Source organism: Diabrotica undecimpunctata, chromosome 10, assembly GCF_040954645.1.
Source record: "Diabrotica undecimpunctata isolate CICGRU chromosome 10, icDiaUnde3, whole genome shotgun sequence".
Lineage (NCBI taxonomy): Eukaryota > Metazoa > Arthropoda > Insecta > Coleoptera > Chrysomelidae > Diabrotica > Diabrotica undecimpunctata.
Window position 1 is genome coordinate 74577073 of NC_092812.1, and position 27249 is coordinate 74604321.

The 27249-nt window shown below is 34.2% G+C and overlaps 1 protein-coding gene across 1 annotated transcript in view; it reads left to right on the forward strand.

The window, feature by feature from the left end:
* The window catches only part of mav (TGF-beta domain-containing family member maverick), a 209280-nt gene that overhangs the window by 50285 nt on the left and 131746 nt on the right, over window positions 1-27249 (forward strand). The window lies entirely within an intron of this gene.

Here is a 27249-nt window from a genome sequence, read left to right on the forward strand (position 1 = left end):
GTAACCCCGTCTCTAGGGTAGATAAAAAACTGAAAAATAATTGGGGTTTGCTTAGTAAAAAATTTTTGTAACGCGGTAGATCATCTGGCAAGAGCTCTTGGACTTGTCTGTAATGATAAGGATGTAATTGCTGTTCTTTCAGTATCCGCCAAGTACTTGCAGAAGAAGTATTTGTTTGTCTTGCTATATTCCTTACGCTAACTGTTGGATCTTGATCAAGTAAATTTAAAATATTATTTTCTTTATTAATTGTTCTTGTTGTTCTTGGTCTACCAGAATTTATTTTATTTGGTCTTACATTCCCAGTTTCTCGACAACGTCATTCAACGGCTCTAAATGTTTTTTATTTGATAAGTTTCTTCTAGGAAACTTTTCTGCATAACGTGTCACAGCTGCACTAGAACATCCTAAACATTCGCCTAAGGTTAATAACATGTCAGTGTATTCAACATTTGAGTACATTTTGATTTAATTTTACAAATTACAAGGTTTCAAAACTCTAATTATTGTTGATTTATCGTCATAACAATCAATAAATGTCAGATTTCCATGGCACACTTGGAGAAAATAGAGGTATACCTATTAGAACTTTATCATTACTACCAGCATCAATTATTACTTCATAATTTTCAAATCAAAATATTCCGAAAACGGTACACAGTATCGAGTTTTACCAAGAGTACCTTTTTCGTGTAAAATTGAATGATGTTTAAGTTTACTAATTTTGATTAATAATTATACTCTTAAAAAAGTTATATTGACTGATACTTAGTACGATCCGTGTAACTAGCGCCCTCTATGAGAATCAGATATAAAAACAAATTCATGGGATGTATCAGCTTCCAAAACATATTCGTATAAAATTTCATTACAATGTTGCCAGTAGTTTCGTCAAAATCGTAAAAAATGCGTAAATTTTTTTTTCTTCAACGCCCTGTATCTTGAAAACGGATGGCGTTACAAAAATTTTTTACTAAGCAAACCCCAATTATTTTTTAGTTTTTTACCTACCCTAGAGACGGGGTTACCTTTTTTTGAAACACCCTGTAGAATTATATGTATACTTAATAATTATTACAATATAATTTAATTTTCTATCACGTTATATTAATACATATAAATGTAATAATTTATGTTAATAAAATTATTTGAAAACTGATTTTTTACTTTTATTTGTGGAATAACAACGGTTTATGTTACATTTTCAGTCACAAATGTTCAAGAAATAAGCAACATGTTCAAACTCACCTTTTCTCGAAAACCTCAACTTGTAACATAGACCGTTATTCGTCCGAACGCTTCAAATATCTTTAGTTTATTTTTGTTCTATCGGTCCTTCTCGTGCACGCACAGCCACATCCTTTTACATAGGTTAGTAATGGTCAAAGTAGTGTGTGACCTATATATTTCAATCATTTTTAAGTACATGATTACCTTGAATTCGCCGGAATATATACTCCCTAGTAAATTATTTTTGTGGTACTGCTTAATATTGATTTGTCCATATTTGAACACCGGATCAATCTGTGCTTAATCTAGATAAAGCTTACAATGGTATTGGTGTTAAGCTTATAAAACGCTAATACGTAGCGGTGTCTGTTTAATACATTAAAAACTCCTTTCTTAAATTTAATACAAATACACACATCAAAAAGGTTTAAGGAACACCACTATTATTCCACTTTTTCAATAAAAACTTAAAAACTTTTTTGTTAATACATACCATTTGATTTGAAAACTTGTTCCCTACAAATCAAAATATGTCATGTAAATTAATCTGTCAATTGCACTGTTTTATTAAGGTAAAGGTGACAGCGCGTCAAATTCGTACGATTAATTGTCTTAAATTGTAAATAAAAAGTGCTTCAAATTTTAAAGAAAGGTAGTCTGTATTTTCTTTAAAATTTTACTAAAACAAGATTATTAAACGCAAAGATAGTCAATAGCTTTAGAACCTCCTTTAAATTTTAGACGAGATTATCTAAGTGAAAAATTTGTAGTGAAATTTTCATGTATTAACAATTCCTTATATTCTGGCATAAGCTCACTAAATACAGATGATCTAACAAACAGTTACTGGACTCATAAAAGTTCACCAACCCTTTGCACGGCCTTTAGAGTCATGTGTAACAATAAGTACACCAACAGTATTAGCAACCTTGATATTAACGACTATTTCGCATTTTTTAATGAAGCTGACATACACATACCAACATATTATAATACTCCATTATTAGATTCATGCATCTTAAATTCTTATTTAAAAAAATGGCCCAAGGCAACTGTAATCTATACAGATGCATCCAAAACATCGGAAGGGACCGGATGTGCTTTCTACATTCCATCCAAGTCAACAGAAAAAATGTTCAAACTACCTCCCAATTGCTCAATTTTTAGTGCTGAAGCACTTGCAATTCTTGAAGCATAGATATATTTCGACAGTTTAAACAATAATGCAGTTTTAATAATATCCGATTCATTGTCAGTCTTATTATTTCTTAAAAATACAAAGTTACCTAATTATAATTCTAATTCTTTCATTTACCAAATTAAGAACATGCTTGTCAACCTTAAAAATAAAACTACGAATTTTATTTGCGTAAAAGCTCATGTTGGTATAAAACATAATGAGCATGTTGATTCCATTGCTAAAGCTGCAATAACCTCTCCAGCTGAAATTTTACCAGATTTGTGTTCCTGACGCTTTTCTTATCTCTAAAACAAATCAAACAGACCGTTGCAATACTTCCTGGCAAACTTTTTGCGACCACTCAACAACACAATACGTGTATATACAACGACACATCCCTAATTCCAGATGGTTTAAGAACTTCAATACCGCCCGTAAATATACAACAACTTTAATAAGATTGAGATTTGGCCACGTTTGTTATCCTGCTCATCTTGCACAAATCAAAATATACAATTCAGACTTATGCGAAATTTGTCAAGAACAAGGAGATCTTAACCACATCTTTTTCAGGTGTTTCAAATATCTTCAGCATTCAAAAACTCTTTTAAACAACTTAACTCTGCAAATATTTCCTCCATATCAAATAAATAATAACCTATTGGCTACTTATAATAAAAAGTCTATGATTGTCTGATTAAATTTATACATAGTGCAAATGTGTGTCTGCAGTCAATCTTAGCTAAGCTCGTTAACTTTTGTTTTAACCCCATTGTTATTTACCTTTCTTTCCGTGACCTATTGCTAGTAATGTCTTAAACAAATGTCCTGATGGGTCCCTGGACGAGCAGTGAGTATCCCTGTTTTCCTTGATATTTGTTTTTTCTTGCTATCATTTTCTCTTTTTGTTTGATTCAGTTATTAGGATTTTGTGAGGTTTTTTTTGACTCGGATAGATACACTTTTTGCACTAGCAATTATTAAAATAGATATACACTTTTTTATTTTCTTTAGTATTAATTTTATTAGAATATTAATATTAGTAATTTTTCATTTATTATTTCTCAACACGTAATTGGCTAAATAGCTAAGTCACAAAAAAAAAAGATAGTCAATGAAGCATCGGCATTTAACACATGTTCAAATGGTAAGTATTCTGAATAGGATTCAGGCTGGTATATCACAAGCTGATGTTGTACGTCATTTTTACGTGTCTCAGAGCGTAATTTCGCGATTGTGGCGTCGACATGAACAATTTGGTAATGCCGCTGAAAGACTGGGGGTCATCAACGTGAAACTACTCCTGGACGGGATCCGTATGTGGTATGATTAGCTAGGATTAGTAGGATTAGTTATGTTTTGTCTCTACCCTAATTAAAGAAGAGTGAGAGTTTGGAGAAGAGTTGGTCGAAAAGAGAGACTCTAGCAAGTACAGGGGGCTCGTCCATATACTTATTGATCTACAAGTTATGATGTGGGCTCGAATAATTTTTCATTATCGAACTGTTTCTCTTTTTGTAGAAGGCACTTAGAATCAATCTGAACATATTTATCTTATCTTAGAACCTGTTGTCCTTCCATTTGCCACTGCTGTAGGTCCTGATTTGCCTTACATACAGGATAATTCAATATTATAATAATATTGAAGAACTTAAAAAATATAAAATACACATCATAGCAATACAAGAAACTAATTTGACTGGAAACAACATTGAAAAATTAGACCATACACGTTTTATACAAGTGGAGGCGATAATAGGATTTTTGGAGTGGGTTTTCTGGTACATGAAGACGTGGAGCAGCTAAATAAATTGGTAGCAAAATCTGACAGAATGTGTGCAATTAGAATTAAAGTAAAAGAGAACATTATATCGCTGATAAATATACATGCTCAAACAGAAGAAAAAGGAGAAGAAGTAAAAGATGAATTTTATGAAGAATTAGAGTCATTTTCTGAAGAAATTCCCAGACAAGATATTAAAATTATTATAGACGACGCCAATGCAAAGGTCGGAAGAGAAGGTGAAAGTAAACATATGAATACAAATGATAATGGCGAAAGATTGATTAAATTCGCAATTAAAAACAGGACATTTCAGGTAATGCAGGATTATTACAAGGATATACAAGAAACCTACGCCAAACAAGATAGTACTACTGTGAGTAACATACAACAAAAGTTCTTGAAAATGACAAACACTATAGAGGAATCAACGTCGAAGAACATACCAAGAACAAAAAGATTTAGAAAAAACCACTGGTTCGATGACGAATGTAGAATAAAGTTAAAAAAAAAGATCAGATTTGAGATTAAAAAGTTTACGATCGCAAAAATAAGACGACCTAGAAATGTATGCCGAACGACGAAAAAAAGTAAAGAAAATTCTAAGGGAGCGGAAACGAAAGTATATGGATGATAAAGTAATCGCATTGAAGAAAATTACAAGAAAAATGAAATAAAAAATTTTTACAAAGGGCCAAAACATATTAAAAGTGGGTATCGGGGAAGACAGGGAAGACGGAAAGGCAAAAGTGCATTCTTGACTATAAGTACTGTGTTCAAGAGCCATGACCTCACCCTAGAAACAAAAATAAGGCTCCTTAAATGTTATGTGTACTCAGTGCTTCTGTACGGAGTAGAAACGTGGACATTGAAGGCGGAAACTCTATCAAAACTTCAGACTTTTGAGCTATGGTTATACAGAAAGATCCTGAAGATACCATGGACAAACAAAGTCACCAATGAAGAAGTACTGCGGAGGATGAACACAACTGCGGATTTGGTCAACATCGTGAAAAGCCGTAAGCTGCACTACTTGGAACATATAATGAGAAATCAAGGCAGATACGAGCTACTTCAATGCATTTTGCAAGGTAAAATTGAAGGAAAAAGGGCCCAAGGACGAAGAAGAATATCCTGGCTTTAACCTGAGAGCATGGTATAGAAAGATTTCAACACAGCTATTTCGTATAGCAACCAACAAATTCATCATAGCCAGAATGATTGCCAACGTTCGGAACGGACAGGCACCCTAAGAAGAATCGGGGAAGAACGACGAATGTAAAAGATAAGCAAGGAAACCTGATAGTGGACGAAGACCAAATATGTGAAAGGTAGAAAGAATAATTCGACGAGATGCTAAATGACGGAGTAACTATTGAAAAAATTATAATGTTCCTAAACCTCAAATAGTAATAGAAGAAATACCAAAGCCCACAAGAGAAGAAATTGAAGAAATAATAAAAAATATGAAAAATCAAAAAAGTGACAGAGAACTTAAAATATGGAGGAGAGTCTTTAATAAACCAACTTAGTGTGCTAATTCTAGAAGTGTAGGATGCCGAAGAAATGCCTCAAGAACGGAATAAGTCGATTATAATTCCTATACACAAAAATTGAGATAGAACTGAATGCGCAAACCATAGAGGAATATCCTTATTAGAGGTAATACATAAAGTGCTCGCCATACTAATTAAAAAACGATTAGAAATATATGTGGAGAAGAATCTAGGAGATTACCAGGGAGGATTTCGGAAAGGAAGATCAACAACCGATCAAATTTTTATGCTAAAACAAATCCTGATTAATTGCTATCAATACAACATTTCAGCACAAGTACTTTTCATTGATTAAAAAGCCGCCTACGATATAATAAACAGAAACAAATTAATAAAAACGCCAAAAAAATTCCAAGTGCCAGAAAAATAGTAAAGATTATATATATATATATATATATATATATATATATATATATATATATATATATATATATATATATATATATATAGTCTTTTTATAAAAATACTCATATTTCAAAAATTGTCTACAAAAAATCTGTTGACTACAATTAATACATATTTCTTGAAATCTTTACTATTTAAAATTTATATAGCAAGATCTATCTATTTATAAATATTAAAAATAAGGTTGCTTAATAACGACATCCTGTATCTATACAAATTATGTCAATTAATTTTTATAAATTACTCAATATCCCGAAATAACAAAAAAGTAATGTAATATTATTCCTGGAAACTGTACCTACACCTACTTTTTCGAGTTAGGGCGAATGAGTCAGCACTTATATTAACACGGAAAACTTTTATTTACAAACGAAAAACCATTTTGTTATTGTATTTCACCATCTCGATGAATTTCAAGTTTAAACAATGAGTGCTATCATCAATATGACGACATATGTGATATAATTCTAATTTAATCTGACGTAAATCGAACGCAAATGTTATACAGGGTATGTCTAATTGATCAAGGAAGAAAAAATACCTGATTTATTCGCTTAATTGAGGTTAACAAAAATCTAGACAAAAGTAAACGTAGCAATACCCAGTTTAGCCAAATTGAAGGAAGATTGAACGTAAAACAAACAGGTTATTACCAGCTATATATGTCATTGCTTACGTCAAAATCAACCATAATGCAAACTGTGATAAAGGGTTTTAGACAAAATTGGAACTTATTTATCTGCTTCTAGGATGATACTGATTTCAACGCTCCTTTAATAGTTTTAGCTTCTTTAAACAGCCGACTTCAATTCACGACGACACAGCAAACGACAAAAGGAAGACCATTCAAGGATTTACACATGGAAAATACGAACCCTTTACGACCTAGGCGTTCCCAGCGTTAAAGCCGTCATCTCACAGAACGTGGAAAGGCGCTCTTCGCTGGTTCACGTCGGCAAAGAGGAACAGAAAATAGATATTATTGAAAAGAAAAAAGAACACGGTTCTGACGTCATGTTAGCATCTTCTTCATGTGCCTTGTCCGTTCCGAACGTTGGCAATCAACATGGCTATTCTGACTTTGTTTACGGCAGATCTGAACAGTTCAGCAGATGACAATCCGAACCATTGCCGCAAGTTTTGGAGCCACGAGTGTCTTCTCCTCCCTGGACCCCTTCTGCTGTCTATTTTCCCTTGAACGATCAGCTGTAGTACTCTATATTTATTATGTCTCATAACGTGACCCAAGTATTCCAACTTTCTTTTCTTTATACTTATTCCTACCTCTCTCTTTACCTATCCGGCGTAGTACCTCTTCGTTGGTCACGTGCTCAGTCCAGGATATACGTAATATACGTCGGTAAGCCCACATTTCGAAGGTCTTTACTTTTTTCATCAATGTTGCGGTCATTGTCCACGCCTCCATTCCATATAACAAAACAGGGAATACATAACATTTCAGAAGTCGAATTTTGAGAGGTAGGGTGAGGCTTTTAGAGGTGAAAATTTGCTTCATGCTAGTGAACGATGCTCTTGCCTTTTCTACTCTTATACGTATTTCCTTCGCTTGATCCCAATTTGAGTTAACTGTTGTTCCCAAGTAGATGTACGAATCCACGTGTTCAATTCTTTCATTGTCTAATATCAGTTGCTGTGGTGGTTGTTGGGTTTTGCTTACTAACATCCATTTGGTTTTTGTGATATTTAGTCTGAGTCCGTATTGTGCACTTGTTTTTTGTATCTTACTCATTAGGCAACTCAGTTCCTCCATGCTACTTGCTAGAATCACAGTGTCATCAGCATACATTATGTTATTAATTATTTCTCCATTTATCTTTATGCCTTCTGTGCTTTCCTCCAGCGCTGTGTTAAATACTTCTTCTGAGCATGTTAGCATAAAATTATTAAATATTTACTTTTTGATAACCACCCAATGGGGCGTGTCTCCTCGAGATTTAAGGTTAAGTTAAGTTTTGTCCACCAGTGTTGAAGATAAAAATTTTAGTAAGTTGGGTACTTTATACAATGATTTCAACTTTCCAACACAACTTCGTTCGACCACTCTATAGTAAAATTACCATGACACTGACCGTATCTGTCCCTAGTCACGTTGGAGGGGTTTACATCAACTTCCAACTTCCTTTGAATCGTGTTAATTTACCGACAACCGACAGCACTGGACGCGCTGGCCATAAATAAACAGTTTTGCCCTATCCCAGAGATCGCAAACCACAAATACTGAGGATAAAAATGGTATTTCATATTGCGTTAGTTTCAGTTTTTATATTTTGCCTTTGTCTATTATTTTTTTTTCTATTTCTCTTCGCCGATGAAGAAGGCCGCTCCATGTTCTGTCAGATCCTAGCTTTAGATTGCTGACACAAGAACTCGATAAAATACAAGCCGATGTAATAGCGATTCAAGAGATGAGATGGACTGGTTCAGGGATTATCGAGAGAAAAGGCTGTAATATATACTATAGCATACATGCCACCCAATACGAGTTTGGCAGTGGTTTTGTAGTCAGTAAAAAGCAAATAAACAACATAATATGTTATGTACCTCTTAAAGGAAAATTCTTTAATTATATCTTACTTAATGTACACGTAACTACGGAAGAAAAGAAAGACGACGAAAAATATTATTTCTATGACACTTTGGATAAAGAATATAATCAATGTCATGACGTGAAAATAATTACTGTAACGTGATAACATTCATTAAAATGCAGCGAGCTAGATGGACTGGACACATAATACGAATGCCAGACAACACGATCGCTTAACAGCTAACCACAGGAACACACGCAGAAAGGAAAAGTGGAGGTCGACGGCTAAATAGGTGGTTGGATGGATTGAGATCGACTTGAGTTGTAGTATTAAAAATCAGACGATGGTAAAAAGTCGCCAGAAACCCAACAGAATCAAAAACTTTTGCTAAAAGATTTAATCTTTTATACATTTCGTATAGCCCAGAAGACAGAAAATGATATTATTAAATCGTTTTCGTTCATGGCCACCAAAGTAGGTGGCAACTCTGTAAGCTAACCACTACAGTGGTCAAGTTTTCGGAGACATTCGTTGAATTTTCTGAATTTGAATTTGTATCAGCCAGAGTGTCTGATGAAGGAGGGATCCTAAAATAAGTCATAACACTATTGATACCGATTCGAGCACGGAAGTTTAACGAATTTGTCCTCCTAGGTCATTTAGTTTATTTCAGTATATCCGCCTTCAAGGTCTTCAATGGGCAGGTCATGTATTTAGGATGGAGGAAAAAAGGCTTCCAAAAAAACTGTTGAAATATTGCAGGCGAAGACACCTATTAGAAGACCGAGAAAGTGATGGGGACGCAAGAAATTTCCTTGGCAATCGATCGTGGAGGCGAATGGCTACAGGCCGTAACGAGTGGAGAGATTTGATAAGGGCGATTAGGGCTCCAATTGGGCTTTAGAGTCATAGGATGGACGGAAGTCTCCGTAAAATACGTCAGTAAGTGTGTTATAATTCTAAGCTTATTGCTACTCTAATCCAATCTCGTGAGCGTGACCTAGAAAGGAACTTTAGGAGTCTATTTGGTTATTATATATATTATAGTACTACAATACAAGTTCCAATTCCACAATATAAAAATTCCACTGTATAATATTCAAGAAGGTTAATCTTAATTTAATTCGTTTTTGTTTGTTTTATAAATAATGAATACACAATCAATGATATTTTGAGAACTCATACGACGCAAACTAGTAATCAACAAAAACATAAAAGAGCAAGGGTATAGATTGAGCTACCTTGGAATGACAATCTCCCGTGAAAGAAACCCGTTTAAAGAGGAGCGAATAGAAGCGATAAATGCATGAAGAATATTCGGTTACCATATCGAGAGAAAATAAAATGATGAACATCAAGAATATGATCAGAATCTAAAGAAGTTACTTAATATTTATATTTACCACAGAATCCTCAGCCAACATCAACAATAAAAAAGATAATGCGAACAACCGAGAACCGAGATTAATAGAGTAACACGCAAGCGATTTTGGAGAAATCATATTGACAGAATTCTAGAAAAGAGAGGTGCAAGATATACTATTGCTATGATCAGAAGACACGGAAATTACTAGGCTAATACTGAAATAAAATGGTACCAATTTTGGACTTTAGAAAGAAAGTCACAGAAAGAGCGCAGAAGTAATCAAAACATAAGCAGATTTTCTTAAACGAAAAAGAAGCCAAACTATATATATTTTAAATTTAAATAATGATCGTCTTCATAGAATATTGTCCCGACAATACGAGTACAACACGAGGCAATAAGTATTTTATTAAAAAACATTGTAGTAAAATAAAACTTAAACAAAACTTTGTATTAAGTAGCTGTTGAGTGATTATAGTATTAACGACTATTTTATTTTAGCTCAGAATTCTCGGTAGGAGCAGTGATCGATTGAATTAACATTAAACATAGATATGTATTATGAAGCTAATGACAATTCTAACTTCTCACGAATGTTGGTATTTACAGTAATTTGAGACAATTTTCCTTTTTTTATAGAATGTATATAGAATTTTATGTAGATTTTTAATAGACGTGGAAATGATTCCAAGAAATTTTTGTATTTCGTGAAGAATATTAAATTGTCAAATATAATCGAATACTAACTAATTCAACAAGCTAAAAATTATTATTCGTTTCATTAAAATATATTGACTTCTTTCTATTTATCTTCTGTTCTATATGTGCTGAATAATGCTTATTCTTAGATGGACTTATGTAGGTGTCATCATCATTCTTTTAGTCTTTATCACTATGCGGGGTCGGCTTCCCTAATTACGTTTCTCCATAAGTTTCTATCTTGGGTCATATCAATATCAATCCCCTTTACCGGTATGCTCTGCCTGAGCATCTTCGCCCAGGTCTTCTTTGGTCTTTCTCTCCTACTCATTTCAAGAACCTGCAGATCAATAACTATTCGTAGTATTGGATCATTAAGAATAAGAATAAGAAGAACATCGAATTTTCCCTTCAGCTTGATTAAAATTTTTCTGTCACACAACACACCACTCGCTTCCTTCCACTTCATCCATCCAACCCTAATTCTACTGCATGCAGCTCCATCTATTTTCCCACTACTCTGTAATATGGATCTTAGATGGATCCTAGGTAGAGATGCACACGGGACGTCCCGTCCGGCACTTTATCACGCGGGACTTTATCATTTTGTCACGCGGACCGACACAGCGATTTTGCTGCATGTCCCATAAAAACTGCACTGTATCTGCATTATGTTTGCAACGTAAAAATATTTATAGAAACTAAAAGGTTTTTGTTTTAATAATTCATATTGATAAAACATAATTAAGATATTTGAGTCCGCTAGATGCAAAACTTTGTATTTACTGTATAAGTCAAACTGAGTTATTTGCAAAAAACTGATAAATTTTGCAAAAAACCTTAGACATAATAAATGGCACTTTTTTGAGATAGATAAATGCTTTATTAGGTAAAATATAATGATTTTTTTCTTAGAAAAGTTATTGGGTTTGCTAGAAAAGGAAGAAAAATTTGAAAATACCGAGTTTTGCAAGTGAACTATGTAAATACAGATTTATGCAACTAACATTTGCAAATACATGATAATAGTCAACCATTAACGATATTAGTGGTTGTTATATTAGTCTGTTTTCTAAACCTAGTGTGTTAGGAATAAGGAAGAAAGCATGTGGAAGTAAACTTTTAGTGAAGTTTATTTTTATCCAAAGTACAAAAGGTATTACAAATTATAATATGTATATATTTATATTAATTCCTAAACTCTAAGTTCCTCTGGGTCCTCATCATCAATATGACCATTTTCTGCAGCACTCTCGTTATTATTTGCTTGTACGCCAGTATCTATAATTTTATAAAATTTGAGATCCGGCTGGTCTCTCCAATTTTCACCAAAATGGTTTCTAAGGAGAGTGCCTATGGACGATTTATCTCCTTTCAATGAACATCCAATCTGTTGTAACTTTGGTTTCAATAAAGAAATCTTTTTCCCTTTTCGTATTATAGACTTGCTGAACCCTATGTCAGAACGATAAAATATTTTCCCCATTACCGTAGCCATATAATCTTTGTCCTTAGAAAATATAAATCGTTTCGTTGCATTACATTTAAAATGCCACTGGGAAGGTTTTTTAACAACAACGTCACTCGTCTTTCTCCAGTCTGATATCTGCCACTCTTTACCAAGTCTCAGCACCTTTGAGTGTTTTCCAATTATGTCTTCATATTCTTTTCTGTTTATTACAACGTTCTTCTTTTTTATCTCCCTTTCTATCATACCGAAAATCCTATCTGTTGGCAAAAAGGAATGACCAACAACAGGAAACGTAAACTCCACTTCCTTGATGTGACCAGGTGCTTCATAAACCAACCAGTAGATTATCATAGACATCATCGTGCTATTTTTGTTCTGTCCACCACATCCATCTGCAAATAGGTGAACTTTTTCGATTTGATTTTTAAAGTTGAATTTTATGAGAGTATCATGTACAGCAGAGGCAACAGCATTTGAATCTTTTGGATGTTCAAACTCCAGCCACACATATGACGTCACATTTGCAGAAGAAAGATGGGATTTCGAATTTCCAGCCACGATGGTGAAATTATAAAAATTTATTTGCTGTGAGAAATAAGCCGCCTGGTCGGGAAGCTTTGGCAAAGAAAGATTTTTTTGACAATCAAAAGAAAATATTTGTATGTTATGATTTGATTCATTTTTTAACAAAGAATAAAAGGCTTTAGCTCTTAACGTATAAACTCTCTGCTCTGTTATAACCTTTAACTTTTCTTCTTCTGAAGTTTCTTTTCTCAAAATTTCCTTCGCTCTGAGACACGCAGAACAAGCATCTACTAAGGGAGTGCCGAATGATATGTTGTAGTGTTCATTAACGTATGTTCGGAAATATAACTTTACGGAATGATGTGGATGACGTTGACAATACATTCTGTAAAGCTTTGTAAAATTCAGATCACATGGTAAATACAATCTAGTCGATCGTCCTCTATTATAATGACTCTCTGCACCGTTCAAACGCCCCATAAATGTTTGGATAGATAATTTTATTGGATCAAATCTACCTTTTGTTGTATCTCCCCCTCCTCTCTCTTTTGGTATTTCACCCCGGATAACAAACGTTCTTACAACACGCTCTATTCTTTCAGAACTTAAATGAGTTATTCCAAGAAATGCTGTCTTGCATACTCTTAAAAGTCCACCCTCTACTGTAGGAACAAAATATTTAATTGAAATTCCATGTAGGTTTATACTTGATCTCTTGGGCTCTTGACCTTCACAAAATTTCAGCAAAAAAATATCTTGTTTTATTTGGTCAGTTGTTGAATACAGATTATTATGGAAACGCTGAATGTCTCGCATCTTTAAATCTATACAACAATACACTTTCTTTGTATGGTTACAGGTGGGAAAACCGGGTAAATCCTTAGGTTTATGCCTAAAAATATTGACAATAAGTCCCAAACCTATCTAGTTAATTGTAGACACCTCTTACCTCTTAAGTTTCATTACATTTCGTTTCCATTTTTCTGTTTGTACAACTCGTTTTCTCCCTTTTCCTTTTTCACAAGGTCTAATATGCACATGAAGATCCATAATGTTAATTATTTGCAATAAACTTGGTGTTTTTAGTACTCAAATAACAAACAGTGAAACCGGTAATGGCGAATGATGGAATAATTGACATGTGCACATGAGACGTGTCATGTGACTCAAACAATGTAAGCGATTGGCCAATTGCAATTACACAGTTATGCAACTGGCATAGGCTGACAAATACAGAGTTTTGCGTCTGATTCAAGATTTCTAATGCCTTTTTCTTAGTAAATACCTTACTTTGCTGCTGAATTTCTACATCAGCAGATAGCTATAACATGTGACAAATAACTGTCAGCTAAAATTCAATTTTTACAATTTTTGCAAATACAGAGTTTTGCATCTAGCGGACTCATTTATAATAAGGAAATTTTAAAACGTTTTCGACGATTCCTTTTGATTTGATTCAGTCTAACCAAAAGCAATAATTAATAAAAAAATATTATATTAGAAGGTGGAGCAGCTTTTACCTGATTCTCCTGGTTTAATTTTTCAGAAATATACGACAATATACGAATGATCCTATATTATAGTATAGTATCAGAATTAATTATTTAAACGGGAAAAATTCGAAACAAATAGAAATTTTTAAACAATACATTGTACAGGAAAAGGTGCCACTTGTAGAAACTGAAGTAATTATTAAATTGGTCTAATAATATAATTTTGATGTTTAATTGTTAATACAATTTGTAAAAACAAAATATGCTCAGAAAAAAATATAAATATTATGTTTATGTATAAAAATGTATTTACTTATTAAGAAAATATAATTTAAGTTAGCTTTACGGGACGGGACGAGTGACGGGGTGGATGGAAAAGTGCTAGATTCGGGACGGGACAAGATCCTGTCGCGCGTTCCACTGTCCTTCATGAAACCCTAATCCTAGGCACTTAAAACTATGACTTTTCACAATCATTTCACCGTTCAAAGATATTATTTTATTTGTAGTAAGTAACACCATCTTTAAATAAACATTCCAAATACTCTACTTTTGTGCTACTAAATTTTAAACCTTTTTCTTCAAGAGCTATGTTACCTCTATGTTACCTCTGCTATATGATCTAATACTAATTAAAATAAAGAAGTACTAAGCACCGAGCCCGGATGCAACAATGTGCACATGAAAACAAGCCTAGAGACCCATGGTTCTATTTTTTATTACTTTTTTCTTCAACTTATTTCTATCTTTTGTTTTCGCCTGTCAATCAAGTATAAACTGCCTTACTCTAATAAAGATTGGCTTGTAGGAGTGATGGGGATCATTAAGACCTATTTGAGAAAGAGTCACTCAATTCTGAATCCTCTTCTGGTATCTCTTTTTGTTTCGATCTCCAATAATCCCCAGAGTTGAGAGATTCGATGGATGTGTCCCAACCATCTAGCTCTCTACCCTTTTATTTTTTGTATAATACTTGGCTGTTTATATAGCTCCTTCACTTCTCTGTTAGTTTTTATTCTCAGTACTCCAAAATTATCCCTTATTGTATCCTTTATCTGGCGTAATATTTTCTTTTCCTATCTTCTTGGGAGTTACTCTTCATCACAGTTGGAGGAGTTGGGAGGAACATCTATGGAGGTGGCACAAATAACGCCCGCTCTAGGGGTGATAATACCCAAGATTGGAGGTCCCAAATCCGAAAGGCGTTTATTTATCTATTGTCTACCTATATATTGTCCTCTACGCGGGCACAGTCTGGAGTTGGTCGGTAAAAATACCTACAAGAGGCCCATGATACGTATGGACAGAACTAATCTTGTGTGAGTAACATGTGCCTACAGGACCGTGTTAGCTACGGCTCTGTGGACGATCACCGGCTGTGTTCCTCTACATGTGTTAGCATGTGGGAGAACCAGGGTTTGCAATTGTATGGGATGAGATGCTGGCCAGGAGGAAATGGGTGCTGCGAGGTCGGCACAGGAAGTCTCGATTGACTACTTGCAACAAGAATGGGAGGAAATACGTGAAGTGTATCAGTGGACGAAAACACTGATGCCGAACATAAGAAGCTTGTTGAACTTTGGGTATCGGCGTCTGGATTACTACCTGACGCAAATGCGCACATACGATGGGTACTTTTGCGTCCATCTGTGCCAGTCAGGTTACAGTCCAAACAGTGCCTTAACACTGTTGAAATTGCGTTGGAATGCGATTCTTGGGCGGATGAACGAGAGACGTTTCAGAGAGTGTGTAAATATATAATGTTTGGCAGAGACAATGATGAGGGATGTGTGGTGGTGGACAAGGTTCAACACATTTATAAGGGTATTGCTCTCCTCCAAATAACGTGAGAAGAAAGAACTCGGCACAACCTTGTGAATCGAGTAGTACTCCACCAAATTTTGTTGGAGTTCAGACAAGTGAGGAATGACGACGAGACAGTGACAACGTGTGAGAAACAGGGGATTCACTTGAAAGTAGAAGTTCGAAGGTTGGGGTGTCATATGCGTGAGGTTTTTTCCGAGACATGTGTGTGAGATAAGGATGGTTATCGAGTAATAGCAGGACATCAGGAGACACGTTATATCTCAACTGCTGATTCCATCCTGATGTCTGGAATGACAAAGGGGGAGTTTTAGTTAAACGCCGACCATGTGTGCCATGGTGGGACGAAGTGTTCAGGATTACACACTTGGAGACTCCGCTCTGGCACGTAACCGATATGGGGATAGGATTCTAACACGGCCTCGGCTGCTGGTGTCTATTTGCAAATTTTCTCCTTCTCTGTATAAAGATGCAAATAACATAGTACAGTAGGTGGTACTGTAGACTAGCGCGAAGCTTCATAATATGTTTTCTGTATTTTAAAAATCTAAATAAAATTTTTAAAATTGAATAAAGTACTTTTATTTATTTATTATTATTTTTTATAGATTTGAATAAAGTTGAAAAAGTGTACATGTTGTATAACGAATTCTCCTCGTCGCGTAAATGGACTCTTCAAACTGTTTACTGTGACTGCGAACCACGAACCGGTATTTTGTGTTTCGTGACGCTACTTCCGTGACGCTCGCCTCATCATTTTACTGTAGGGAAAAATTAATACAACGCTAGTATAGAAGCTTCGCTTCAACAGTTTTAGTGGAATTATGTTAGGTTAAGTTACGTTGTGTGAGTTTCGGTTAAGTAAGGTTAGATTATTAATAGTTAAATAAAGGTGAGCGATATCTGAGATCTCAGAGAAGAGACTTCATCATAGTTGTTTGGGGGATATTAGTAATTTTCATTAATTTTGTTTCCTTTAAAGTCGTCTTTATTCCATAGATATTACATGTGTCATTTAGATTTTCTATCATATTGCAAATCACTTAAATCTCATTAAAATAAAAATCATTAATATTTATTATGTTTTGTTGATTTAAGTTTTTTATTATTCATACAATTTCGGATTTTTTTAGCCTTCTCGAATGCTTGTCCTAATTCATGCATTTCTTTTGTACACTTCACTTGTTCTTTTTATTAAAAGTTTTTATTTAATTTTATTATTATTGGAACGATGAACCGAGAACTGGTAAATGGGGAAATACATAATTACTGCATTTCAATGAAAAATGCTTAATAATGGTGAATTATTGATGTATTCGATCAGTTGGTTCTTTGCACATGCGTCATTATTCAAGTTACACGAATTAAATCAACACGTTTAAGTCAAACGCATTTTGTAGATGTAAAATTAAAAAATGGCTAATATCTTGCTGCACGTTTTTGAATTTTTTCTAATATAATTTATTAGATTTTGAATCAAGTTGGTTGCATTCGAGATGAAAATAATATACTAGTTTACAAAACGGATGTTAAGAAGCAATAACAAAATTAACCAGTTGAATTAACGAAGACTTTATATATACATTTTTTGAAACATTAAATTATTTACTTTTTATTTTTTGTGCATTTACATCATAAAATTATCTTGTCAATATGGTTGTCATCTTTACCGCAAAAGCTAACCGCTCCTCAATCAAAGGTTATGTAACTCGTTTTCCTACGTATTTTAATTATATCAAAAACAAACCTTTATAGCAAATTAATTTTGCTTCGCAAAACTGTTCTTTATGCAAACAAAAACATGAATTTCTTATATTAGAAACGTCATTAAGACATAATGATTACAAGTTGCTCTCCTACTAATAGAAACTTGGTGCGAGGAACACTCACTATCTATAAATCCTAAGAAAACAGAGATGGTCCTCTTTACCAGGAAAAGAAGAATCACTGGCTTAATACCCCCAAGGATTCTAAGCTACAGTCTAAATTTGTCTGATGAGGTGAAGTACCTTGGTATTACCCTTGACAGGAAGTTAACATGGAACTCACACTTAGATGGTAGAGCTAAAAGAGCATATATTGCCTATGAGCAGTGTCGACGAACGGTCGGACACACCTGGGGCCTTTCGCCCAGGGTGATCGCCTGGGTCTATACTGCTGTCATTAGGCCAATGCTAACTTACGGAGCTATTGCGGTACAAAAAGTGCTACAGGCAACAGCGATTAACAAACTTCAGCGGATGGCTTGCATAAATATAACAGGTCATGAAAACAACACCAACTGCTGCAATGGAGTTGATCATTGGCATCACGTCTCTAGATATATATTATGTCAAACGCTAGTGACAATGATGCGACTGCGCTCAGCTGGTGCAAACCTTGATGTAGGAATGGGACAATTGAGCACTCGTTTCTGGCGGGGAGAGCTGGATGCGCTACCACTGCTACAGGCAGGTTGCAACTCAATTGAACCAAAGTTTGTCTTTAACAAACCCTACAAAATCGAAACAAGACAGTATAAGGAGACAAACGTGGCAAATGCCTATTGCACATACACCTATGGCTCCAAAATGAAAGAAGGCTCAGGATGCGGGATATACTCCAGATCACTAAACCTAAGAATAAAGAGGGGTATAGGCAAAAATGCCAGCGTAGTTCAGACAGAACTGACGGGTATCTCCATAGCCGCAAAAGAGATAACCCAAAAAGGTATAGCAGGGAAAACTATAATGATCTGCGCTGATAGCAGACAAGCGCTACTAACCTTGAATAGACCACGTGTCACATCAGGGTTAGTAATGGAGTGTCACGAGTCACTAACTCAAGCTTCGGATGGTAATACCATCATCCTGAGGTGGGTTAAAGGACACAATAGGAATAAAGGCAACCGCATTGCTAACCAATTATCTAGGAAGGCAGCAGGCCTAAAACTCTTAGGACCTGGGGATCTTTTTGGTTGGCCAACTACAACAATTGCGGAAATTGTCAAATGTCACTCCCATACGCAAACCGTAAAAAGATGGGAAGAAGGGCAAGGATGTAAACTTGCCAGGGTAACCCTAAGTAACCTTGAAGAGTCAACATCAAAGAAGTACTTGGGAGTGACCAGAAAAAACCTACGTTTGACAGTTACTTTTTTAACTGGTCATTGTCAACTAAGGAAACACCTCCACGCACTGGGGCTAGCAGACACACCTCTATGTAGGAAGTGTGAACGAGAAGACGAAACTGTATCGTTAATACGAGAGTACGCGTTGGCCCACACCTGCGCACATAAGAGAGATGTCTCCTGGTGACTTGTCCACCTTCCTAGAAATGGCAGGATGGAGAATGAGCTAAGGGTGACAGCTTCCTGGGAGGATGCACAATGGGTCAATTGTGGCCTAAGTGCTGTGAAACTTAACTCGCCCTCCCTACTCTACAGATACAGATACAGAAGACATAATGAAGCAAAACATTTACGACTTTGCATAAATTGTCTGCGTAGTGGTCATATCACTAAGGACTGCAAATCTTCCGGGTGTCTTAAATATAGGAAAATATACCACACAGTTTTACACTTCCAAAATAACTCACAAACGCATACTGAAACCAGTAATCAAACCATCAGCAATTTACCTTGCCAAAGGGATATCCAAAGGCTCTAATGCACTGACAGCACGTAACATTTCGTTTGAGCACAACTCGACTGCTCTGCTCATCGCCTATTACATCTTCTAAAGTTGCCTTCAACTAAAACACAATTTTCTATTTCTGGTATAAACCAAACAAATTCTATTGTAAGCTACAGATCATCAGTCAAATTTAAATCTAGAACTTTAAACTTTTCTCGAATAATTTCTTGCTTAGTACTTCCGGAAATTGCAGTAAATTTCTTTTACATCTTCTGAAATTTAATTTGTATTGGTTAGATTCAATTATTATCTGGACAACCAATTCTTCAAAAAACCAAACTTGGATGGATTGTCTCATGTTCATTATTTTCAAGCAATACCCTTGCAGTCAGAACTACGTGTCATTTGTCGATCATAAATAATTTAAGCATTAAAGATCAACTTCAAAAATTTTGTGAAAATGAAGAATGCCCAAAAACAAAATTTTTGCCTAATGACGAACTTTGTGAAGATCACTTCATAAAAACTACTTGTCTTAATTATTTCGGTAGGTTTGTATTATCACTTCCTTTGAAATCTTTCTTTGACAATTTAGGCGACTCTATGACTACAACAATAAAAAGATTTTAATCTCCCCAAAAAAAACTTAATGCGAATTTCGAACTAAAAGATGATTACACTCGATTCACAGATGAATATTCATCCTTACACCATATGTCCGTTTTACCCGATGAAACCATAGGCCCTGAGTTCTTCCTTTTTCATCATTGTGTCTATACAGGCAACAAAATTCGTGTTGTTTTTGACGGTTCTGTCAAAACAGATATTGGATTTCCCTGAACGACATTCTCATGGTTAGACCTAATTTACAAGATGATATTTTCACTATCATCTCACGTTTTCCCAAACACAGTTTTGTACTAACAAGTTAACAAAACTCCATGTTTTTTTAGATGCATCGACCACTGCATATTATGGTGCTTGCATTTATATTCGTTAATCTGAAAGGTTTAAAAATATTCGTTGTCGTCTACTTTACTCCAAAACCAGAGTAGCTTTTTTAAAATACATCCTCACGGTACCGCGCCTAGAACTTTGTGGAGCTCTATTGCTCGCTGAGTTGATGGACAAGGTAAAACACCACATGCAATTAGATTTCGAAGAAATTGCTTAGAAACTTTGGAGGAGTTTGGAGGCGGAAGTAAAATCTGTCAAATTTCACCTAAAGCGAGTCATTGGCTATACAATTCTTTCATATGAAGAATTTTCCACTGTTTTGTTGCAAATTGAAGTTTGCTTAAACTCATGACCACTCTTACTAATGTCTACCGACTCTTCGGACTTACTTCCTCTTATTCTAGCATACTTTTTAATTGGATCCACATTAACTGCAATACCTGAACGAAATTTCTTACATGTCAAGGAGAACAGACTTAGCAGAATCCAAAGGCTTCAAAAAATAATCCAAGGTTATTGGACTAGGTGGCCCAAGGAATACATTTTATCCCTACAGCAGCGAGTTAAATGGAAAAAACATTTCAGCAGTCTTCTCAAAATTGTTGAATTGAATTCACATAAATTTTAAAATGGCATTCTTTTGATGAAGTTGGTACAAACGGTTCTTTATTAATCGCAACAATGGATGAGTTGGGTAAATGATACCCAAACTGCTAATGGCACTTAAGGTATCTGCCATTATTAGGAATCTGTTTAAGTTAGCATTCAGGACATATTCTAGTGCTTTGTAGATTGCGAGTAGTTCTTCTGTATATACTGTGCTAAAATTTGAGATTTTGTATGAGGCAATGGTCATTGTGTATGAAGGCACATTTCACTCCTCTTTCTGATTTGGAGGCATCAATAAATGTAAATATGTTGGTAATTTTGCTACTTATCAATCTTACCGTAAAATTGTTTAACCATATAGGAAGTACTAAGTTGATTAGTAGTCTTTGTTAAACTCATGTCTACGAATGGTTTTCTGACCATTCAAGGGGAAGTGGTTAAGAGGTTGGTTTGATATATTTTAGGAAAGACAATATTATTACTGGTCATGTATCTATTAAGTCTTTCATAGAAAGAAGGTTTAGATCTTTTCTTTTGAAAAATGTTGTGTGAAAACGAGAAGCAAAGACAATGTTTCTGACGAGATTTTCACTATTTGCTGAAACGTTTGCTGAAAGTCTGAAAGATATTATCTGCTTAATTCCAGAGGCATTTCTCCTACTAAACATAGTAAGCTGTCTGTGGGTGTAGTACAAAAAGCTCCTAAGGCTATTCTTACAGCAGCATTTTGGATTGTTTGCAACTCTTTTAAAAGTGACTTTAGATCTAATGAGGCTTTTATATACTGTTAATAGGATATTTTGATCACATCCCCAATTTTTAGTAGATAGGACTTTCATTATGTTCAAATAGTTTTGACAAGATTTTCAAGATAATAAATATGTTGCTTAAAATTTAAATGTTTGTCAAAATTAATTCCAAGGAATTTGATACAATCAACATATTCTATTTTTTTTTTATTAAAGATTGTAAGTTATTGACTACTAACATTAAGTTTTCTGGTGAAATGGATAAATTTACTTTTGTTAAAAAAAAAATTTCATTCCCGATTTCATTGACCATTTCTCTAATGCAGAAATAGTATCTTATTAAGTTTGTTTAATTAGTTCTGTGTTTTATTACTTTACAATAAATTATGAGATCATCTGCGTATAGCCTACTCTTTATTGGTGGAGTATCATTTTCTATAATACTGTTAATAGCAATAAAAAAAGAGTAACACTAATCGATGACCCTTGAGGGGTACCATTTTTCTGTATTCTTGTTTAAGAAATGAAATCGTCTACTTTTACTTCGGTTTTTAAAAAAGTTAGTGATGAAGCTTAGAATATTTCCTTATAAATTCGAAGTATTGATACACATTCAACACAAGTTGTTGTAATTGGGAATTTAACAGTTTTCTAGGAATATTGTAAGTAAATATTCGTTATATCTATATATTTTTGAGAGCAAAATATATTTCATAGCATTCCATGGACAGAGTTATAGCCAAAATAATGAAATTTCAAATCAAAAGTTAAAATATATTAAACTATGAGCTTATAAATATGTGCTTTCTCCAAAAAATCAAACACAATGGTAATCGTTAGTTGATAATTCATTATAGTCGTGAATATTTTAATACATGTGCAAAAAATAAGCGGAAATTGATCTGTTTGATCGTTAAGGAGATTATTAATGTTTTTATATTTATTGATTTCTAAATCTTCTAGCTCTAAAAGTGCAATATGTGGGTATTTCCTTGTTTTTAATTTTTTCCACAATAATGATTCGAAATATTTATATTATATAATAGTGAATTTCCATTTCAAGTAAAAATTTCCTCACTTCTCATTTCCATATTTAATACTTATTTACTTAAAATTTGTTATTCTGGAATTGTCAGTTCTTTAACTAGCTTGAATATTGTTAGCACATTAAATGTTTGTTTTCATAGTTTTAAAAACGCGTTCCTTGTTTAATATTTCCTGTAGCCTTTTTATTGCTAATATAATCAAATGGCGCTGTAAAATATTTTTTAAGTATTCGCTCAATAATGCTATGAACCGATGTTAAGTGTGGGTCGCTTCTAGGTATTTTTTGAGTCACAACTTTCTGGTATTTTACTAAGTAGCTTCATAGTCTATTAGCCAGATTGCATTCCTGTTTTGATAGGTGCAGTGGTCATTTCGTAAAACATACATGGTACATTTCATGTCATAAAACGATCGGTGAATTATTTATCCAATATTTTTTGGTTATGTCTTAGAATTGACGTAAAAACTGACGCTACTTATACTCCTGTTTCATTTACCAGTAGTTTGGTTTTGCCAGCTTAAACGACTTATTTACTAACAGTTTAATGAGGGGCTAAGTAATAAATATTCAAAATATTTACTTTTATTTTCATTTAGGAATAGAATTTATTTGCATGATTCATCCAAAACAATTTCGCAGCTTGCATATTCATAACAAAAGTATGTTTTTAGCCAGCCTCTGCTTTCTTTACTTTTTCGTTCGATCTGAGACAAGTCATTTCTTCTAATTCTGGACTGCTGTGAATGAAACACGTATTTTTATTATTTCATTAAAACGTATTACGAGTTACACTGAATTAACATTTATATTTATAATTATCCTACCACAATATTTTTTAATATTATTTGATTATATTAGAAAATATTGATAAATGCTTTGTTTATGATTGTGAAAAATAATTTTTTTGTCCATAACTACAGTTGAGTATCAAAATTGTAGACACTGCATTCTGAGAAATGATAATTTAGTTTTAACAACACTGTTGCCAAGTTGTGATTCTAGATAATTTATCAACTTCTCTAATAATAATTTACATACAGTCAAATAGTCATAGAATAACGGACTTGTTAATGTAGCTCATAAAACATGACAACGCTGACCAGAAAAGAACAGTAGATAGGTAATAATCGAAGCCGCAAGTTAGAGAGATATAATATCACTCAGTCTGGACGTTTACTGCACACACAGTAGCGTATTTTTTACGTTCTTAAGTGAATTTCAAAAATTTATATGTACTAAAAAAAGTATTTTTATCAAATTTATGTTTTTGTATGTATTTGAAACATAATAACGTGAAGCTTCTTCAGCTTTTAAAAATTAGTAACGTATGAACAAGGCCAACTAGAAACAAGCAAAGCTCAGATATCAAACATAGTTGAAAACTTCTATACTAAGTTATACCGCTCAAGAAACGATCCCCCCGACTCTTCAAAGCAAAATCTGAAAAGACAAATAACAAACGTAAATTCTGAAGTAATGCCCGAAATAAGCGAAGTAGAAATAGAAAATGCAATTAAAGAATTGAAAAGAAATAAAGCACCGGGTAGTGATGGAATTCTGGCAGAAATGTTAAAAGAAGGCGGAGAAGAAGTCATCAGGTACCTAAAAATACTTTTTAATAAATGCCTATTTGAAGGAAACATACCAAAGGAATGGAATACTGCTAACACAATATTAATACACAAAAAAGGGGACAATACAGATCTGAAAAATTATCGTCCAATATCACTACTATCACAACTTTATAAAACATTCACAAAAATAATTACAAATAGATTGACAACAAAGTTCGATGTATATCAACCAGTAGAGCAAGCCGGATTTAGAAAAGGGTTCAGTACATGTGACCATCTTCACACACTAAAGGTCCTAATAGAAAAAGTTAACGAATACAATTTACCAATCTGTTTAGCATTTATAGACTACGAGAAAACTTTTGACAGCATAGAATTATGGGCTATTGAGGAAGCACTGGTCAACAGCAGAATAGATTCTAGATATAGGATATTAATACATAATATATATCAACACGCTGAAATGGTAGTCACGATGGATAACGGAATGAAAACGAGGCCAATAAAAATCAACCGAGGAGTAAGACAGCTGGAAAGAACTGAAGACGATGATCGATGAGCTTCATACGGAATCCATAAAAAAAGGACTGCAAATGAATCTGAGTAAAACTAAGCTAATGTCGAATAAAGATGATCAACCGACGATAACCATCCAAGGAACAAAAGTGGAACATGTAGAAGAATACATATATCTGGGTCAGAATATCAATGTAAACAAAGAAAACCAAATTACCGAAATAAGCAGAATGGGATGGGCCGCATTTGGAAAACTCTCATACATACTGAAAGACAAAAAGATACCCCAAAACCTTCGAACCAAAGTGTTCGATTCTTGTATCCTTCCCGTTCTCACTTACGGAGCTCAAACCTGGACATTCACAAAAAAGAACATGGACAAGATTCGAAAAACTCAGCGAGCCATGGAACTACAGAAGCTTGGTATCTCACTAATAGATCGGCAAACGAACGAAGCAATCCGGAACAAAACAAAAATAAAGGACGACGCGAAACAAGCAGCTAAATTAAAATGGAGGACACAACGAACGTCTCGAAGATGGTAGATGGAACAAAGAAGTCGGAAACTGGCGACCGTACGATGCGAAGAGACCAAGAGGAAGACCTCAAATGCGCTGGAACGACGATATCAAAAGAGTCGCAGGACCAATGTGGAAATGCCTAGCACACAACAGGGATGAATGGCGAGAAATAGGAGAGGCCTTTATTCGACAATTCGGATAGAAAAAGGGCTATAAAAAAACGTATAAACGAGTTATAAACGACGTAAGTATTTTAATTTGGCATGTGTGTAAACAAACTTACCTGTTGTATCAGACAATATTGACAAAGTAATTCGACATCCACAAAAGGTTAAAACATTAACTATCGTCTGAAGAAAACTCGTCGGATGATGAAGAACTATTGCAATCACTATTAGTCACATTGATAATTAAAGATTCAACGGAAACATCTACTCCAGTGTCTAGATCCCACATTCTACTTTCTTCTTTTCTAGTATGTGTAATGCAATTTTTCCATGAGTTTGACATCACGTTTTCTATAAGTTATAGGTTTTCCCTAGCTACTTAATTTTTTATTTGACCCCTTAAGTTCGATAGGGTTCAGCTCACAATGATAAGGAGGTGCAGAACAATTATGTTCTTTTTACGAGTCATTTCGTCGACAATATTTTTCTTGTATTTGGGTATATATGTCTTCTTGCAAGATTTTTTTTATTTAAATTAAAATGCATGTGAAATCTATGGTCATTAGAACGAGTTACAATTAACGGTTTACATGATATGATATAAATAAAAAAATAATATAAATAGAAAAAAAAAATAAAAACATGTAACATAACATTTATATTTCTATTTTACTTAGCAGTTGACTTTTCTCGAAAAATTTGATCACCTTGTTGATTTGTAGTACTGATACTGAGCTGTTGGCGTATTTTGGCATAAAAAGGACATTCGATAAGTATATGTCTAATTCGGAAATTCGTATTGCAGTGCTGACACTTTGTTTGTGGATATTATGTCATCAGATTGCCATATTTTTCCGAGATAAACCAGGACATGTAAATAGGTTCATTGAGGGTTTAATTTCATGCAGCGCTGAAGTAACTTTATTCCAGTGAATTTGCCAGGTGAATAGGTTAAGTTTCTTCATTCTAGCTTTTAGATCGTTGCAGATTTGTATATTAATAATGGTGTTCATGGATGATGCGGCTTTTTTGTCAAGGCAATTGGCTTTTTCATTACCACTAATCCCGACATGGGATGGCACCCATATCAGAGTGATTGTTGTACTTTGATTTATAAGAACCTGATATATGACGTGAATATCTTGGACAAGGGAATGGTTGTTAAATATAGTATTAATGGAGTGTATAGAGGAAAGTGAATCGGTACATATAGCTATTTGTATATTGTTGGGCATATTTAAAAGCATGTGTGATAGCTAGTTGATCATCAGTGTGGATACTACACCAAGGAGAAATTTTATAGAATTCTTTAGGCTGTTGTACAGTGGTTACAAAATATTTAACACCACTTTCAGTCTTTGACAAGTCAGTGTAAACAACTATGTTATGGTCTGTCTGTGGTAGCCAAATTGT